Raw genomic sequence first — 15,278 nt, forward strand, 5'->3', positions numbered from 1 at the left:
GAGTGAAGTGGGGTAATGCAATGGATTACTAATGGGGTTCTGGGATGAGGGACAGGGTGTTGGGGTAATGCTTCAGATTACTTATTGGGTATAAGGAGGAGGAAAGGCGAGGTGGGGATAATGGAGACATGGTACGAGGAAGAGAGAGGTGGCGTAATGGGGTGCTGGTACAAGGGAAGAGTGAGTTGGTAGAAATGAAATGGATTACTAATGGGGTACTGGGACAAGGAAGGCAAGGTAATGCAACAAATTACTAATGGGGTGCTGGGATGAAAAATAGGGAGACAAGGTAATACTAAGGATTACTATTGGAGTATCGGGACGATGAAGAGGGGGTAGAATAATACCAAGGATTACTAATGGGGTACTGGTCCAAGGAAGAGGGAGGTGGTGGAAAATGTAATGGATTTTCTTCTTTTGCATTTTATGTACTGATCCCAGCAATGAATGGTACCATTAAACAAATGAGCGGTGAAGGACAGGGAAAGAAAAACATTTTAGTAGAGGCGTTGATTTTGGCGACAGGTTCAAGAAAACCTACATTGACATCAAACTTAGGATGGCATGATAATTTGTACAGGTTCATCATTGTTGTTTCTGTGGACTCATTGCGACGTAGAGATGTGGTGCATTGTAGCCTTGTACGAGTTCTGTTGTTGCCTTCCTAGAGTGCAGCATATGAAGCAGTCATATTGGGTAGGGGTTAGATAATGTCTTAAGGACCCCCAAATGTCACCAGGACACAATATATTGTTTGTGTCACAGCTCCAAATTGGGTCTTTAAGCCAGCCATCTTCTTTGGGTGGGAACTCGGTCATCCAGTATAGGAGGATATGGTGCTTAAGAAGGCTTATTGACAACAGTTTGTAGGAATTCTTTGGCACATCCTTCCTAGGATACATAAGAGATTCAAGTGTGATGTCAAGGCTCAAGATATTACGTATTGTTGCTAGGATTTCTGACCAGAATTTCTGAATCAACAGACATGACCACAGCAGATGGAAAAATTGTCCACTTTGTGTTTAGGGCAAGCTCCACTATAGTTGGGGGTCAAACTCGCTGTCTCATGAGTGATATATTCTCGTTGTAGGATTTTAAACTGTATAAGCTTATATCTGGCATTGAGAGCTACTTTTCGGGTATGACTGTATATTCTTTTCCAGGTTGTCATCCATTTGGATTCCCATGTCTAGTTCCAAACTATGGGGATGACAAACTCTGGATCAGTTGGGCGCTGGTAGGGTATGGTGGTCCAATGGTCGCTGTTGAGCGATTTGATCAATTACATGGTCCAGTCAGGTCATAGTCATTAATTTGTTTATTTTTGGTTAGTTGGCACCAACGAAAACATCATTGTAGAAATGAATGACAAGTTTTTGACATGGTAACTCGCTACACAGCCGACGCGCGTTTCAATCGAAGTCTTTTTCAAGGCCAATTGAGTTAAGGGGTGGACTTCAAAATTCACACGAATTTCCGAGAACGCTCTCACGCCACGAACTCGCCAGACCCGGCCAACGATCGGCTATCCAGCCCCCCTGGCGCCCTTATCTGGGAGGACCATCTTACAGCATTTTGAAGTCCACCCCTTAACTCAATTGGCCCCCAACTGATCCAGAGTTTGTCATCCCCACAATTCTTACAAATAAATGGGAACCCCCGGAGTTGGTTCCTCTACAAACCAGGATCCAGGCTGCTGGTCAGATTCGGAAAAAAGAAAAGAGGAGGTGCACAGGAGAAAGGGAGTCCCGCCACGATTAACTCCACCCTTGCTAAAACTAGTTCCAAACTAGTTATGTTGGGAATAGGTGGAGGTAGAAGATTCTGTATTGATTTGCGTATCATAGAGGTTGTGATTACAGCCACTGGAAATACTATGTACTTTACTAGAGCGGAAGGTATATGTTCACAGGGAATGTTTTGATCCCATGCATGGAATGCCTCACGCATTTGGTGGTACTGAAAAATGGAATGCAGGTCTCGCTCTGTTTTGGCTGTACATTTTTCTTTAGTTACAAAAGTGCCATAGGGTGTAGATCCACAAATCGCTGTATTCCCACCTCTTTCCAGGAGTCTGCGATTCATTTGTCACATGTTCGTGATGGGGTTTGAATCCCCCCCCAAAGAAGGAATTCTGGAGCCTACGAAAGAGTAATATTAATGCGCTGGTGCCGCTTTTTGCAGGGCTCTGTAGTACGGCGAACTGGGTCGAATTTATACTCATCTTGCACATTGCCTGAAATTATTGCAGATTGTAAAGGCTGAGGATGTATAGAAGTTTGTCCTGCTTGAAGATGTGGCAACGGCAGAGCGCCTGGCATCCATTTGGATGCAAATTGGGCCTTTGACCCCAGGTTATATAGTTCCATGTTTGGGGCTGCTAATCCCCCTGGCTCGAATGGTCAGACTATCGTCACCCATTTTATTCAAGGGTTTTTGGTTACCGTGTCAAGTTGATTGATTAGGCAGGATCTCAACTGATAAAAAAAGACCTTACCAGGCAAGACTGGGATGTTTTGGACCAGATCTACATCTTGAGTAGAATGAGCATCTTTGCTAGGGAAACCCTTCCCTATGTAGAGTTTGGTAATGTCAACAAATTAGACACTTTTTTAGCAGAGGGACTCCAGGCAGTGAAGTGGTTATCCACAAGTAATTTTGCATGAGTTCTGCTCACTGTGATACCTAGAGGTGTCTGACTAACATTGGTTCCGATGTGTATTCTCCAATATCTGGGGGGCAGGCGGTGTTCTCAGTGAGTGGAAAATGGAGGGTTTTGACCAATTGACCTTCAGGCCAGAGTATAACCCAAATTGGGTCACTTCCCGAATCAAGGCCACCAGATTGATGTGAGGGTTTTTATTATACAGTAGAACATTGTCAGCATAAAACGAGATGATCTCCCTCTGCGCTCCCATCGGCAGTCCCCTGTGGGCGTGTAGTCGCAAATCTTAATTGCAAGGGGCTCCAATGCAACAACGAAGAGGAGCTGTAAGACTAAACAATTCCCCATAAAACCGAGAATGTGCTAATCAGAAGAGCTTTAAGCATCCGATTGCAATGTCCCCATCTGATTAGTCATTTGCGCATTTCTCTGTTATATCTGAACTGGAGGAAAAGACGGTGGAGATGAGGGGGACAGCTGCTCTGGTTATTTGCCCACCCATTGACTGCCCATGGTCATGCTAATCCCTATGGCCATTCCTACCCACCCAGTTCCTGCCATTCACTGCCTAAAACACCTCCTCATGGAAACTCTTTGAGCTTCCTTTAATCAAACCTTACCATCACACATTGTACTTGGTGCCTGCAAGTGTTTTTTTTCAAAGCTGTCTTCTGAGAGTTAACGACTTAGAGTTGCAAACCTGCTACTGGTGTAATGTCTGAACAAGTCTGCCTTCCGCCACTCTATTTATAAGCACACTTGGAAGAAAAAAGTGTTGGCTTGTGTATTAGGCATTTGGCAGGCACTGCTATTCGATGCCCAGTTACTCGCACCATGTTGCCCATTTTACCATCTACGGCTCTGCCTGGCAAGTGCCATTTCCCAGGCCGACACAAGTGTCCAAACTGTTAGCATTGAGGACTATGCAGCACATACCTTAATTTGCTAATTGGAGAAACTAACAATGCATTCAAAATAAAGATGTCCACATGATTAGTATAACATTTGATGTTATATGTGGGCATGGTCAAACAGAATTATAGATTTTGGTTAATCGAATTCTTAATATTTTAATACCATGTAGTGGCCTTTTTTTATCTTGGATTGCAGGCGTCAAAGACTTCAAGAAAGTAGTTCAGTCAATAAAGCTGAATCCTTGAGACACAGTCAACCTTATCCAACCAGCTCTGTTATTCAATCAGCATTTCTCCATTCCTTGGCAACAAAACCACATTTGAGAGCTACCATTTTTTTCCAAGAGCAAACAATAAAAACTCACTAATAATGCTACACCATATGAATGTTCTGCTTGTTGGATATATTTATGGATCAGCTTTAATACAGGAAGTTCTGCCCCCCCCCCCCAAATCAAAAGCACCCCACCAATATACCTTTGTTGTAGTTCAATCTAACTCGGTCTGTGATTGATATAGAACCACGTAGACCCATCACCCTTTAGAAGTAGGTAAGCCAAGGACCAGGTCGGTGTTTAGAAAGAATATAAATGTATTAATTAATAGGAACATTTATATTGGTACAAAATCACACATCACGCCACCTCACTCAGTGGCCCAAATGCTTATCTTTCCGAACATTTGCCTTTTCACACAAATTTAAAACACTAGTTGGTTCAGGATAAGACGGATCACAAGCTCTTTAACCCCACAATATGTACAGTATAGATCAGGGGTTTCCAACCTTTACCCTAGCTGGAGCTACTTTTGATTGAGGGCCAATAGTGGAGAGCTACTAGCGGGTGATGTCGGTGGTGGGAATTTGTACCCATATTTTATTGGCCACTTTATTTGCTCTTTATAGATGGAGGGAATAACACATGCATTCACAGTTATAACTTCAGAAACATTGTTATTGCATTTTTTATTAGTAGCTGGCTCATGAAAATACTATCACAATGTAGGAAACGGATCGGGGTATTCAGTGAGAAGGCTGGCACTGCATGCTATCCACCATTGCTCTATAATCTGGTGTGTAACTTGATACAGCAACTGTGATGGAGTCACTAAGATGCTAATCGGTCAGACGGGTTAAAGATTTTGATTTGAGGAAGTTCATGTGTGAAAAAGCAGATTCACAGCGATAGATGGAACCAAACAGAGAAGTCACTTTTAATGCTGCTGTGCAAATGCTATTCTATTCCTTGTAATCGAGAAGGCTCCAGAAATTGGTGTGATGAACTGCTTTTCTACTGAATGTGACCTTGCAGACTGACCATCTCCATTTCCATTGCAAAAGCTGTTGAGGTTAAACAGTGTACTCATTTGTTCTGCAAGTTCACAAATATTGACTTCCATGAAGGGGTTTGAGGTGAACATCTCCCGTGGTTCCAGCTTCTCAAAATCCCTGAACCGGTCACTGAACTCTTCCTTAAGCCTACTCAGGAGATTGCTATATTTTTCAATTTTCAGGAGTTCAGCACTAGCTGTATTCTCTGTCAGCATTTGGATTACAGAATGAAAATGCTGCATTTTCCTTTTCTCCACTTGTTCGCTAAAAAGGTTAAGTTTGGACTTAAATGTCTTTACTACGCTTATCATGACGGCAATGTTTTTACCTTTGCTTTGCAGCTCACAGGTGAGTGTTTAATTTCTCTGTAACATCTATCACAAATGCCAATACAAGAAGCCAAGAAATGCTGCATAACTGGCCAATATCTTCATTTTTCGACCCCATGAATGTTTTGATTCCTGGAAAAAGTGAAAGAAATAGACTGAGTATTTTTTCCCTTGCTAAGCCACAGGATTTCTGTGTGTAGCAATAGATCACCATGTGCGGCAGATAGTTCTTCCAGGAATATTTTGAACATTCTGTGCTGTTTGGCCTTGCACAAATTTAATTAATTCTCCAAACAGGGGCCATTACATGATCAAACTCCATCACTTTGGCACAAATTGCCTGTTGATGGATTATGCAGTGGTAGTGCAATAACGGAGGGAATTCCGGGTCTGCTTTACAACATGCAACAACACCAGAATGACGCCCGGTCATTACTGGTGCACCATCAGTTTTTATTGCCACCAACTTGTTCAATGGCATTTTTATTTTTCCAAAATATTCTTGACCTTGTTGTTAGAGGCGTTGCTGGGGGGGGGCGGCTTAGGGGGTTATAGTCCCAGGTCTTTTGGTTGTAGCCCCGGATGGAATCTCAAGGGCTACAACCAAAAGGCTATAGCTAGCCCAGAATACCGACAGTCCTGACATTAGGGTAGCCCCGGATCTTTTTCAAACCTAGCAACACCCCTGATCATTATAGAGAACAACCCTAGTTGGGCATTTCAGAGGCAACAATGTCAAGAATTCCTCTTTACTGGTGAAGTCTTGAAACACCATTCGAACAAACACCACCAGCTGGGCAGTATCACTTGCATCAATCGATTCATCACATTGAACGGACAAAAATGTGCATGCAGGCATCGAAATTGGGATTTGTTGACCAGGAGCAAAAAGCAGCTTCTCAGTATCTGGTACAACCAGTTGGGCAGGAGCAACCCATGGGGAACCAGGAGCTAGTATAGATTACCGAGCAAATCTAACTTTTCTCAAGATGGAAACCCTAACGTTTTGTCCTTTCCATGCAGTGGTCGAAGTGTAAGGAAAGCAGTAGTGGACCTATGTTCCCTGCTGACCTGCCCAGCTCCCCACAAACCCTATTGCCCTGTCCCCTCCCACACACAATACAAACCCCCAAACACATTTGCCTGCTGTTTAAGAGAATGTTCAGTGCAGTGCACTAAAAGGCACGTTTCAACTTCTCACTACACTGTTATTTTAAAATTAAACCGTTCCGGAACAGTTTCTTTTTAAAATAAAAGTATAGGAGCTGTAAAACTTAATTTAAAAAAGTAGAGGAGCACCGCTCCCGCTCACTTCGACCACTGTTTCCATGTTATCCAATGTGCTCTAAGTGTCCCTGAAGTGTGTTCTTTATCATTCTTTATATACATCCCCAAACATAGACAGTTAATATCACATAGCTAGGGTTTGTATGACCCCACTTGCCCTAGGAGTCAAAAATTAGCTGCTGGTAGCTGTTGTATTCAAGCTAACCAGGCTACCCTCGGCTGTAACCAGGAGCCGAATAGCTCCCAGCTCCTGGCAATTTCGAACCCTGTGCATGCGCTCAAATCTTTTTCGAGCTGCCCCATCGCATTGGCTGATATTGTAGATACCCTTCTAGCCATGTTGTTTGCACCTAACTGCACATCGGAAATTGCAGACATAATTTCAGGGCAGTTTTTAAACTGTTTTAAAACACACTGCCACAAGCGCTATTGTGCGTTTCACAACTGCACCATCTGTAAAAGTACATTTGCTTTTTGTCACATAGTGTGTAAGTTCGAAGGATGTCTTTTGTTGCATCTGCAGGGCTGCTTTTAGTTCAGCTACTTTTTGGGATCGCAGGCGGCTTCCTTTAGGAACATTATTTTCATAATGTGTATGCATTGTTGCAAAATGCCGCTAGACAGTACTATAAATAACGACATTGTTATTTTATGAAAGTGCTGCCAATAACCCTTCATATTCAACATGCCAAGTAACAGTTGTGTATGTCTCCATAAGGATATTGGTTACATTTACACGCGCATTGAACCATGTCTCTCACCTGCACACTAGCGCTACCGCCTACACTGCTCTTTAAAAAAAATGTCATGCTAAAATACAGCACAAAGATAATGCTAGTATACAGGTGAGAGACAGGGGCGTTCAATGCAATCCGTGGCCCAGCCATCCCAGCCCTCCCAACACTGTTTGCCCACCCACCTACACTGCGACCAGCTTCCTGTGGCGCTCCTCCACAATACCAGCAACTAAATGGTACCATATATGTGTACCACTTTAACACGCATTTAAAAGTGGAGGAGTGCCACAAGAATACCCATCTTAAATTGCAGGTAACGATTGTGGTGATTGCCCACCCATCCTAGCAACCGCCAAATATATTCCGAAAGTGGCGGATTCATATTGACTTGGGAAGAATGCGCCACCTTCAGAATAGGTCTTCAGTACCGAAAAGGTTGTTAATGCTTTTTACAACCTTTTGAACATTAATGTCCTCCTCTTTCGCCATGATCATTTTTTCAAACCATTATTTTGACTTTAGGACTTGACCTTCATTATCCTTGCCAGAAATCTGTGGCTTGGCATAGGTGTATGCCACAAAGCTTATATTGGCAGGAATTGGGGATGTGCTACAATGCCATTGTTTTTTATTTTTTGACAAAGTAGAACTTTGTGTGTGCTGAATTCTTTTTAAATAATAACACATGGATTTAATTCCTCCCCAGATCACTTTGCACGCACAGTCCCAAAAGAAACGTACAAACTACACTAGTTGATATCATGGATGCACAAGTAGGCGGACCATCCAACAAAAGGCAAAAGACATACCATTTCCATCAAGAGTTGGAGACCAATTGTTTTTTCGTAAGAATGTATTACCCAGAACCCCCGGCAAAGACCCACATGGGAGAAGGGAGCCCAAGGCCAGGGATATTACCGTCGACTTTGCTGGAGCTCTGGCTGCCCTGCTTTACAGCTTCTCCCCACCAGGGCGTCCCGGCAGTGTGCCAATAACGCCCCGAAGGAAAAAGCTGTAATGCAGCCCAGCCGCAACTCCAGGACGGTTGGAGGGGCTGTCCCTGACCTTGGACATCAATGTACCATGTGGGTGTACCGTCCCCTAAGCACAGCGGCAGCTCCAGGGAGCCCTGGCAGGATCCCCATTCCTCCCCGGAGGTGACATCTGTAACGTAGCACAGCCAGAGGTGGAGTCTGGGCTTGCAGACAGAGACAACTCGCATAGGAGGGATCCACTCCCAGGGAAACACCAATGTTCTGCTGGCATGGGGGACAATTTGTGGCCTGCCCCTGCAATTGTGTCCCAGCCCACCAAAATATCTGCCCAGACGGCCCATTCCCACCCACACCACCAACAATCCAGCCCCAGTCTCACCCACCCCACTGACAGTGGGCCCTAATCATAGAATAATAAAAAACAGTACTCGCATAACGTTGCAGCTGCTCGCGTAGAGAAAGCTGTAAACAAAATCAAAAACATGTTGCCTACGGTCACACCAGCAAAAACAAATCGATACTTTTCAAGCATGCCCCCTGCCCCTTTTCAAGCTATCCCTGGTGGTCTACTGAACCTCCCCCCCCCCAGTGAAAACCCATTTGCCCCTTCCTACGGGCAGATATCTGCCCCCAGGCAGGGCTGCATGAGGTGCCCCGACCACACTCCATTTGGGGTGGGCGGAGAAGCCCATCCCAAAACATCGGACAGGCCCCCCAATGGATGGGGAAGTAGGGTTTGGGCACCCTGGGGCAGATTGGCACCTTTGGTAACCCAACTCCCCTTGGCGCAGAGGGGCACATTGGTGTGCCAAAGTGGCCCCAGGGTGCCCAATCCTTACAGCCCCACCCACTGGAGGGTTGTAATTGGATGGGGGGCCCCCTCATGTACTCCTGCCTGGGGCCAGAAATCTGCACCCAGGGAGGGCTACAAGGGGTAGAACCCCTTTTCCACTTGGTGTGGGTGGGAGGGGGGAGGGCCACCACCCTTTCACAGGGGCAAAAAAAATCCCTGGTGTCTGGGGCCCCGCCACCCCCATCCCTGTTCATTTCCTTTTTTTTATTTTGCCCCCTTCCCTTGGGGCAGATGATCAGCCATCTGCCCCCAGGGTTCTTCACATATGTGCCCCCATGCTTTGGGGGCCGGGGGAGAGGGCTGCTTACTGTAAGCAGCACCCACCTCCCCCCTTATTCAAAGACATACCTGGTGTCTAGTGGGCATTGCTGGGCGCGGATTGAGCGCTCTGCGCCCTATCCGCGCCCAGCAATGCTTTCACAAAAGGTGTCGTTGGAAAGGGGAGAATCTCCCCTTTTCAACAACACCTCCCTCGATCTCCAGCTTGAAATACAGCCTGAGATCCAGGGGGAGAAAGGTGGAGACTCACAACCACAGTATAGCAGGTGCAATGCAATGCTTTTTACACGTTGGCCACCTAAAGACTGGTGACCAATCTTTCATATGAACACTCTCTCTTAGTCTGGCACACTTGGGCAATGAGCAGGGCTTGCTCGTTGGAGCTCAGCTGTGTATACATGTGGTTCCTGTGACTACAAATGAGCTGTCTCCTGCCACCCTACCCATCACTCCCCTGCATGGGTGCTAAGTTTGTTTTTTGTTAATGGGCAGAATTTCTCACACCGAGTGGGGGGCGAGGGCAGAGGGGGCATACCCAACCCCAGGTCAAAAAAAGCTATTTTAGAACGCATTGTGCACCAAGAATAGTGGAAAAAAGCCAAATGATTTACATGCAGCTCTAAACATATAACAATTCAGCAACAGTCTAATTTGCTGATCTGTTTTTCCTTGGCATTCTGCTTTTCGACCTTCACCCTCTCCTTACCACTTCTGCACCTGCCAAACTGCTTTGGTCTGGACACCAAGGCCGTCACCAAGTGCACCAAGAGAGGACAGCCACAGCCATCTGCGTCACAGCTCCCTGCACAAAAAACCCAAAGGCTCTTTTATAAAGAGCCACTCAGCAACTCCACTCAAGAGCTTGCATGCTTTGCTTGGGCCTGCTTTATTCCAGTCCAGGAAAGCGTAAGGGCAGCGATATCAAATAGGGACTTCAGACTCCGGCTCAGCGTAGGCAAATGATTTCTGTGCTCTGTGGCAGTAGTCGTGCACCAACCTGGCACCTTCACTGGGAGGGAAAACTTGGGGGCACAGCTTATTGTACAGGACAGCAATAAAAGTCAGCTCTGCCAGGGAAGCGCTCGCCAGCAACCTATTTACTGAAAAACATAACTTTGTCAAAAAGTATACAGATTTCTTCTAACGTTCTTTTAACACTTCTATTTCAAGACTAAGTGGGTCCACTAGAAATAAAGAAATTAACTTATAGCTCGAGCGGCTGCTTAAGCCTCAAATAGAAAAGTGTTTTTTTTTTTTATTTCCAGCATTGGGTATGGTGGAAAGCATACCGAACTGCCCTGTGACATGTTTAAGGACCATGATGGCAGCTTGTCCTCTGCAGGATTCTTGCTTGCTGGAACCTTATTCTTTTCATCTGAGTCACCAGCAAAGTTTTAACATTCGTGGGACTGCAGTGTTTGATGGTACTGTGTTTAAGATCAATCATTGTGATAACAGGACAGGCGATAAAAGGCAGCTCTGCCAGGGAAGCGCTCGCAGCAGCCATCTTGCTGTTGAACCTGCTGGCACAGTTTGGAATCACAGTGGCATGGCTGGCTTCAGCCTTCATCCTCCCGAGGTCCAAAGGGCACAAGTACTGCACCGTTTGCGGGCGTTCTGTCTCCGTGTGTGGGTTGGGGGAGGGTAGAGACCTGACCATTATCACACGGCGCTTAGCAGCGGTTGAAATCCAGCATCAAGGCGCTATAAACATAATGCCAGTGATGTTAAATAGGGACTTCAGATTCCGGGTCAGCGTAGGCACATTTTTTATATGCGCTTCGGAAAGAGTCGTGTACCCACTTGACACATTCACTGGGACAGAAAACTCGGAGCATAGCTTATTGTACACTTTGTGCAGGACACCGGTTATATAAGGCAGCTCTGCAGCAGACATCTCTGTTGATATTGCTAGAGCAGCTTTGAATGACATAGCCTGGCCAGCTTGAGCCTTCATCCTCCCGAGGTCAAAAGGGAGCGAGTACAGCACTGTTTGCATCAAGGCGCTATAAAAGCATGATGAGAGGGGAAGCACCTGGTTAAGTGATGGCTGTGCCATGGCTAAATGGCACAAGCCATCACATCAACACGCGCACACATTCAAAGCAACCCGAAGGGAGTGCCAGAAAGGTCACCAAACAGCCCTAGGCCTAAAGCGCAGAGACATGCATTGAGGGGGAGGGGGGATTGACTTGGACACCAGCCGCAGCGCTTTTTATTCAACACCTGTCCGTTGGCGGGTGGCGATTTATCCATTGTATTTTTCTATAGGTGGTCATTTTGTAGGACACGACACGTGGTGGCGCTGGGCCTCTTCAGAGTACGGGTTTGTGAAGCACCAAGCCGGGTAGGTAAGTACAGAAACGAAGGTGGGCAGCCTCCCTGAAGGATATAAAAGGAGCCTCCACGGAAGTAGGTGGTTGCAGGGAAGTGGAATGCAGGAAGGAACGTCCTAACTAGCAACCATCTTCTCTTGACTCCACTCCCTGTCACCCGCAGAACAACCAAGCACAGAAACGGCGGGGCTCTAGCGAGCCAGCCCTGCTCATTTCCCCAGTGTGCCAGGCTGAAATGGTGTCCGTGTGGCAGTCTTTCACACAGTGGCGGCTGGTGAATTTTTTAACTGGAGGGGCATAAATATTTGTCCCTGATATGCCAGAGCCACCGAGCGTAGCGAGGGAGCCCGCACCACTCAAGGGAAGTTTGTGGGCATTCTCCCACTGAGATATTCTTTTTAATAATGGGTAAAAACGGTGCATTTTAGGGCACATTTTGTAGAATAATTGGGTAAAAAGCCAAACAGTTTGCAATTGGGTTTTGTAATGTAACCCATGAAAAAAGTCAAACAGATGCTAATCCGAAACCGTGCACAGGAGCATTTCTGCAACACATTTTCATGATGCCTTTACCCACAACATGTGCCAGTATAGAACATTTTCACACTGGCTGTGCCCATACAGTTCCATGCTGACTACCCTATTATTCCCATATAAGAACATACTCATGTTTGCTTTGTGCATCATTCCAGTAATACTATAAGAAAACATGACCATGTTTCTGATGCTTGTTAATCTGCTTAGAATCGCATGATGTGCATATAGTTCGTCTTCCAGTGGTAACCACGGAGAATTGCATATTATCTTTTGAGAATCAAAAGGGGACAGCGACATGGGCGTGCCTGTAACACTATCCCTACGTGATGTGTAGTGTACCCAAAATCCCTCACGCGTCGAGGTCCCTCAGATTGTTTTTCTCCGCCAAGTATACTGGTCGCCTTATGCGGAGCTCGTCCAGAGACATTGCTATTGTTATCCTCCACCTTTGGTCGTATATTATTAGAGTTATTATATATTATCCTACCGTCCCTTCCATCAACAGCTGTTTCCAGATCTCCACCGAAAACAGTTCCACAGATCTTCGACGGACAGTGTTCCGGTCGGCGCTCATCTTTTTGGGCCTTCTGGCCAGCCCACACAGTAGGGAGAGCGGGGTCGGGTGGACATTTCCTTTTCTAAGAATGCCTTTCCCTTTCCTCTTTGTTCCCTGGGTTTTTTCCTCACTATTTTATTTCCTCAGCTATGGAGAGGACTCCAAAAAAAGGGTAGCAGGCTCTCCTCTCCAGAAAGAAAATGGCATTATAACCTGTTCTGAGATGAGTTTGCAGCTCACGCTTTTTGCTCACTGTACCTTTCACAGATGGGAAATATCCATTTGCATATCAGTCTTTGTCCCGCCCAATGGGCAGTCCAGCACAGAAATGCTATGGCAATTCAAGTGTTTGCCCCTTAGTCTCAGGAGGATAGCTCAGCGACAACGTGCTCGCCTTGGAAGGAAGACAACGCATAGCCACACAGGTTCAATCCCCGGGTACGCACTTAGAAGCCTCTAGGTATAAAGCGCGTTATAAATAACATATAATTTGAATCATGACGAGACGGTTTGTGCGGCTTGCAAGCAACTGCGTCTGAAGACACTGAAGGAGTGCCATGTTAAGCAGTGGGTGCCCTATGGAATGTCGCAGGCCGAGTCTAGTTCTCCCGCTGCCACAAGCACTGATTGTGACGAGGGGCTGAGTGACGAACAGGCCTCCGAATCGGAGGCGATTGACCTCTTGGCAGAGCATTCTCGCTCCGCGTTTTCTGTACCTAGCCCCACTAGGCAAAACTCAGGTCCTGCTATGGGGACTGTACACCCCGGCGACAAAGACACACACGTTTCACAATACTAAGAACACAACCCCAGGGACGTCTTCGATGAAACAGTCGAAGTGGTCCATAGTGCCAACGGGCACACTGATAACTTCGGCTTTGCCCGCCGATCATCAGGATTGGCAGCCCTCCCCGCAACGGCAGGTGCGCCTTGTGACTGGGCCCTCTAAATCGAAGGGCGCTGCCCCCAATATTCAGGAGTCCATCGAGACGCATCGGAAGAAAGCATCCACGGCCGAGAAGGCCCCAGTTCCACCGAAAGTAACCCCGCAACCGCAGGCCCGAACTTTACAACTTCCCGACTGTGAGGTGATTACCGAAAGCATCACTAGGATTATTTGAGCGGACGGTCAGAAGTAACGGTCCAACGATTCATCGAGACCCAATGACAAGTCCAAGGATTCCTTGAAATCCAGGGATTGGCCGAAGGATTCATCGGAACCCACGGAGAGGCCCAAAGATAAACAGAAGGGCACGAGTCAACCATCGGTCCCCCGAAAGGACTTTTCGGAGGGCACTGGTGGGATTTCTTAAACATTAAAGGAGAAATCTCTACCGTTTGGTGAAAGAAGATCCATTACAGGAGCCCTTTCCACCCCTGGAACCTTCTAGTTCATCTTTTTGGACCAAAGAGAAATTAGAGGGATGTATGGATAGGCTAGAGTTGTTTGAAAAATCCACACCCAAAAGACCTAGAGAGGAGAACCCCCCCCCCTCGATGTGGCTAAGATTCAGAAAGTCTTTGACCCTTCTCAAGAGGAGGAAGAAGAAGAATATATTTATAACCTCACTGAGGAGGAGGCTCCTATGGGTCTATACAATCAAGATGAAGATCCCTTTGCTGACGGTGAGGATGTTCATTTGCACTCAACAGAGGCTCGGGGAGACAACCCCGACCCAATTGATCCTTGCCGTTGGCAGTCACCTACTCCAACACAGGAACTTGATGCCGTGTGCTTGGACTCCCCCCTAACCACACCCACTCGACAAGCCTCCCTAGTCGACGACCAAATGGCGCTCAACGCCACATTGAGGAAAGCAGTGGAACATATCCATATTGCTACCCAGGAGGCTGTTCCAGAAGCTGATTTTGTGGAGGACGTCCTAAAAGAAAAACCACCGGCCAGCCAAGCTATTCCTCTGTTAAATTTGATCAAGAAGCGGTTGGCCCCTTCTTTATTGATGCCTGCCCGAACTAGAGAAGTAATTCCTAAGGTAGAAAAATAGTTTCGACCCTCCTCCTCTGACCCCCTTTACATCAGGGGTCATGCTACTCCAGATTCACTGGTAGTAACAACAACCAGGAACAGAACAGGGGGGTCCCCTATCAACTGGGGAGGCACCCTCTGACAAGGAGTTTAAGTGACTATATGCTCTAGGGAAAAGGGTCACGGCAGCTGCAGCTTTTTCGACTCGCATCGCAAATAATACAACCTTGTTGGCCAGCTATGCCGATGCACAATGGGCAATGCTACAGGAGGGCCTTCAAGAAGTCCCAGGACCGCTGCCAGCTCACCTGCTCTCCGCAGTTGCAGAAGGCAGGCAGTTAATCAGAGTATCCTTAAAAATACTTTGGATGCAGCAGAGACAGCTGGCAGATCCTTGGCTCAAGGTTCCCCCCTGAAGAGGCACGCATGGTTACGCAACTCTGGTTTTAAACTAGAGACTCAAGCCTCCTTAA

General features: G+C 46.5%; 1 protein-coding gene across 3 annotated transcripts in view; it reads left to right on the forward strand.

Annotated features, from left to right (window-relative positions):
* Nucleotides 1-15,278, forward strand: part of FHIP1A (FHF complex subunit HOOK interacting protein 1A) — an 839,659-nt gene that overhangs the window by 723,209 nt on the left and 101,172 nt on the right. The gene's annotated exons all lie outside the window — the stretch shown is intronic.

Source organism: Ambystoma mexicanum, chromosome 6q, assembly GCF_040938575.1.
Source record: "Ambystoma mexicanum isolate Mex_15411 chromosome 6q, UKY_AmexF1_1, whole genome shotgun sequence".
NCBI classification, from domain to species: domain Eukaryota; kingdom Metazoa; phylum Chordata; class Amphibia; order Caudata; family Ambystomatidae; genus Ambystoma; species Ambystoma mexicanum.